The sequence below is a fragment of the Schistocerca gregaria genome, unplaced genomic scaffold (genome assembly GCF_023897955.1).
Source record: "Schistocerca gregaria isolate iqSchGreg1 unplaced genomic scaffold, iqSchGreg1.2 ptg000636l, whole genome shotgun sequence".
Taxonomy (NCBI): domain Eukaryota; kingdom Metazoa; phylum Arthropoda; class Insecta; order Orthoptera; family Acrididae; genus Schistocerca; species Schistocerca gregaria.
In genome coordinates, this window is record NW_026062022.1 from 135,001 (window position 1) to 140,000 (window position 5,000).

General features: G+C 53.4%; 1 non-coding gene across 1 annotated transcript in view; it reads right to left on the reverse strand.

The window, feature by feature from the left end:
- LOC126317567 (small subunit ribosomal RNA) overlaps positions 1–1,524 on the reverse strand; it is a 1,893-nt gene extending 369 nt beyond the window's left edge. The window contains exon 1 of the ribosomal RNA XR_007556722.1: positions 1–1,524. This exon is cut by the window's left edge and continues 369 nt beyond it. This is a non-coding gene — a ribosomal RNA (small subunit ribosomal RNA).
- Between the last annotated feature and the right edge of the window lie 3,476 nt (positions 1,525–5,000).

A 5,000-nucleotide genomic window follows, 5' to 3' on the forward strand; every position in this document is an offset into this window, starting at 1 on the left:
CAGACCTGTTATTGCTCAATCTCGTGCGGCTAGAAGCCGCCTGTCCCTCTAAGAAGAAAAGTAATCGCTGACAGCACGAAGGATGTCACGCGACTAGTTAGCAGGCTAGAGTCTCGTTCGTTATCGGAATTAACCAGACAAATCGCTCCACCAACTAAGAACGGCCATGCACCACCACCCACCGAATCAAGAAAGAGCTATCAATCTGTCAATCCTTCCGGTGTCCGGGCCTGGTGAGGTTTCCCGTGTTGAGTCAAATTAAGCCGCAGGCTCCACTCCTGGTGGTGCCCTTCCGTCAATTCCTTTAAGTTTCAGCTTTGCAACCATACTTCCCCCGGAACCCAAAAGCTTTGGTTTCCCGGAGGCTGCCCGCCGAGTCATCGGAGGAACTGCGGCGGATCGCTGGCTGGCATCGTTTATGGTTAGAACTAGGGCGGTATCTGATCGCCTTCGAACCTCTAACTTTCGTTCTTGATTAATGAAAACATACTTGGCAAATGCTTTCGCTTCTGTTCGTCTTGCGACGATCCAAGAATTTCACCTCTAACGTCGCAATACGAATGCCCCCGCCTGTCCCTATTAATCATTACCTCGGGTTCCGAAAACCAACAAAATAGAACCGAGGTCCTATTCCATTATTCCATGCACACAGTATTCAGGCGGGCTTGCCTGCTTTAAGCACTCTAATTTGTTCAAAGTAAACGTGCCGGCCCACCGAGACACTCAACTAAGAGCACCCTGGTAGGATTTCAACGGGGTCCGCCTCGGGACGCGCAAGCACGCCTTCGGCTCGCCCCACCGGCAGGACGTCCCACGATACATGCCAGTTAAACACCGACGGGCGGTGAACCAACAGCGTGGGACACAAATCCAACTACGAGCTTTTTAACCGCAACAACTTTAATATACGCTATTGGAGCTGGAATTACCGCGGCTGCTGGCACCAGACTTGCCCTCCAATAGATACTCGTTAAAGGATTTAAAGTGTACTCATTCCGATTACGGGGCCTCGGATGAGTCCCGTATCGTTATTTTTCGTCACTACCTCCCCGTGCCGGGAGTGGGTAATTTGCGCGCCTGCTGCCTTCCTTGGATGTGGTAGCCGTTTCTCAGGCTCCCTCTCCGGAATCGAACCCTGATTCCCCGTTACCCGTTACAACCATGGTAGGCGCAGAACCTACCATCGACAGTTGATAAGGCAGACATTTGAAAGATGCGTCGCCGGTACGAGGACCGTGCGATCAGCCCAAAGTTATTCAGAGTCACCAAGGCAAACGGACCAGACGAGCCAATCCGATTGGTTTTGATCTAATAAAAGCGTCCCTTCCATCTCTGGTCGGGACTCTGTTTGCATGTATTAGCTCTAGAATTACCACAGTTATCCAAGTAACGTGGGTACGATCTAAGGAACCATAACTGATTTAATGAGCCATTCGCGGTTTCACCTTAATGCGGCTTGTACTGAGACATGCATGGCTTAATCTTTGAGACAAGCATATGACTACTGGCAGGATCAACCAGGGAGCTGCGTCAACGAGAGCTGAGCAGCCGGCCGCCCGGGAGTGCGTCCCGAGGGCCCGCGCGAACACGCAAGCGTCCGCTCAATTATTCTGCAAACAGGAGGAGGCTGAGCTCCCCTGCACGATACACCTCGAAACCCTCTCAGGTCCCGGCGGCGCGCAGCGCCGTCCTAAGTACTTGGTCGGGTTCGAGAGAGGCGCAATCGCCCGGAGATAGGCGAGTAGACGCTTTCAGTGCGAACACCCGTGCTCCCAACTGAGCTTGCCGCTGCCGACAGAGGCCCGGGAGCGTGCTGTCGTGGCATTGCCGGCGGGAAACAACACGCGCCACCTACGGTGACCGGCAGCTCCAACGCCAGCGCCACAGAAGGGCAAAGCCCCACTTGGGTGCAGAAGCGAACTCTCCCAGCACAGCGCACGCGCCAACACGTCCGCAGAGCTGCGATACAAACCACCTGCGAGAACCGCTGGGGGCGACCGAGCAGCAGACGGCGTCGCGACGCCGAGTGCCGGGCGGCGGCGCATCCTCAACGCACACAGTCCGCAATCGGACCAGCACACTGCAGATGTCCACCGCGCTTCGCACCGGGCTCGGCAGAACCCACTTTGGCCGCCTGGCGCCGCGCGCAGGGTGCGCCGGCGCATAGCTGGGACGCCAGCCGGGCCCGTCGGCCGGCGCTCCTGCCACTGGGCGCCCCCCACCAGCCGGCTGTAGTGCGTGCGCTCACGCAGCGCGCGGCCAGCACGCCGGGCGGCCCCCCCTCACCGGCCGGGGACTGTCCCGCCAAGCCACAGCCTCGTATCGCTTCATACCCACATGGCCAACTCAGGTTCGGGGGCATGGCGGGTACCGCCGAAACAACCGGTTCACAGATGTACCGATCGTCGCTATCACCGATGCACCTGCAGCGCGAACAACCGCTCAACAACTGATTTCCAGTTCATTTGCGGATCTTTGGCAGCAAACGTATACGTCAATCTACATTTGCGAAATCTACGATTCTGGCATGCCTGCATGTTATGTGTCACGACACGCTACATCAGCCCACATACACACTGCGGCATGTACACGAGAGAACACGTGGAAGATGGTCCGCGCACGTGTGCAATACACTAGATCGCGTGTTCTGTCAACCGGCCTCTGTAGCATGTCGCAGATGTGGAACGCGGTCCACCGTGCTATCATGTTGTGTGGGGCAATACGATTAAATAGGAAAACCCTCGTCGCTACATCAACAGACGGCTCACGCTGATTCCCGGCAGAGGGAGGAGGGGGGGGGGGGCCAACATGCAATACTTTCGTCCGTACCTACTTACCACATGTCTGTACGGCGTACAACAGTGCAATCTCGCTGTAATGGGGAGACGAGACAAGTAGCATCGTGCACAACATATGGCCCTTATGATTCGCCATTGTAGGGCGCAGCCGGTGTACGGTCAAGCATGTGCCACATTATGTCACTCAGTACGTAACGACGGATGATCAGTGTGGGTTACGCGTACATCAGCGGACAGTCCACACAGGCCGTACCACAACGTACACTGACTGCATCGACAACCGAATGCAACTGAACAGCTGCAAGGCTCATTTCACAAACAAACGCCTGACCGACCAGCTTGGAAGGGCAGGAGGGGAGGGCGATATTCGTTCTGTAGCGGTACACCCTTCCAGTGGTTAGCGGGACTGTGTAGAAAGTACGCAACACTCGAAAGACCTTTATGTGAGGGTACGCACCATGGCATCAAGAAATACACATGACACCAGAGGATCCAAGCAGTGAACTATGTTCAGAGGGTTGCTGTTAGGCAAAGCTACATTCCTGTGACGTTACATGTGACAGTTAAGGTGCAGTGTAAGTTAGGTTAAGGTGCAGTGTAAGTTAGGTTAAGGTGCAGTGTAAGTTAGGTTAAGGTGCAGTGTAAGTTAGGTTAAGGTGCAGTGTAAGTTAGGTTAAGGTGCAGTGTAAGTTAGGTTAAGGTGCAGTGTAAGTTAGGTTAAGGTGCAGTGTAAGTTAGGTTAAGGTGCAGTGTAAGTTAGGTTAAGGTGCAGTGTAAGTTAGGTTAAGGTGCAGTGTAAGTTAGGTTAAGGTGCAGTGTAAGTTAGGTTAAGGTGCAGTGTAAGTTAGGTTAAGGTGCAGTGTAAGTTAGGTTAAGGTGCAGTGTAACTTAGGTTAAGGTGCAGTGTAACTTAGGTTAAGGTGCAGTGTAACTTAGGTTAAGGTGCAGTGTAACTTAGGTTAAGGTGCAGTGTAACTTAGGTTAAGGTGCAGTGTAACTTAGGTTAAGGTGCAGTGTAAGTTAGGTTAAGGTGCAGTGTAACTTAGGTTAAGGTGCAGTGTAACTTAGGTTAAGGTGCAGTGTAAGTTAGGTTAAGGTGCAGTGTAACTTAGGTTAAGGTGCAGTGTAAGTTAGGTTAAGGTGCAGCGTAACTTAGGTTAAGGTGCAGCGTAACTTAGGTTAAGGTGCAGCGTAACTTAGGTTAAGGTGCAGCGTAACTTAGGTTAAGGTGCAGCGTAACTTAGGTTAAGGTGCAGCGTAACTTAGGTTAAGGTGCAGCGTGGGTTAGGTTAGGGGCCAACGTGGGTTAGGTTAGGGGCCAACGTGGGTTAGGTTAGGGGCCAACGTGGGTTAGGTTAGGGGCCAACGTGGGTTAGGTTAGGGGCCAACGTGGGTTAGGTTAGGGGCCAACGTGGGTTAGGTTAGGGGCCAACGTGGGTTAGGTTAGGGGCCAACGTGGGTTAGGTTAGGGGCCAACGTGGGTTAGGTTAGGGGCCAACGTGGGTTAGGTTAGGGGCCAACGTGGGTTAGGTTAGGGGCCAACGTGGGTTAGGTTAGGGGCCAACGTGGGTTAGGTTAAGGGCCAACGTGGGTTAGGTTAAGGGCCAACGTGGGTTAGGTTAAGGGCCAACGTGGGTTAGGTTAAGGGCCAACGTGGGTTAGGTTAAGGGCCAACGTGCGTTAGGTTAAGGGCCAACGTGGGTTAGGTTAAGGGCCAACGTGGGTTAGGTTAAGGGCCAACGTGGGTTAGGTTAAGGGCCAACGTGGGTTAGGTTAAGGGCCAACGTGGGTTAGGTTAAGGGCCAACGTGGGTTAGGTTAAGGGCCAACGTGGGTTAGGTTATGGGCCAACGTGGGTTAGGTTAAGGGCCAACGTGGGTTAGGTTAAGGGCCAACGTGGGTTAGGTTGCCAGAGATGTGTCAAATCAGGATGTACGTTTGGCTGGTGTCAGGTGGTGGGTTGGTTCGATGCCTTTATAAGGGGTGTGGCCAAAGGGTATTTTATTACTTGTACCTTTTGTGTTGTGGCGTGGCGTTGCGTCCTGTGTTGATACTGGGTGGACCACTGTGGGTGTTGCTGGCTGATTTGAGCTGCGTTGTTTGCGGGTGATGTGAGACATTCTGTCTTATTAGTGGACGTGACGTTCCTCTTGTCGTTGTTTGGATAGTGTCCTGTGGCAGCGAGGATAAAATGGATGTTGTT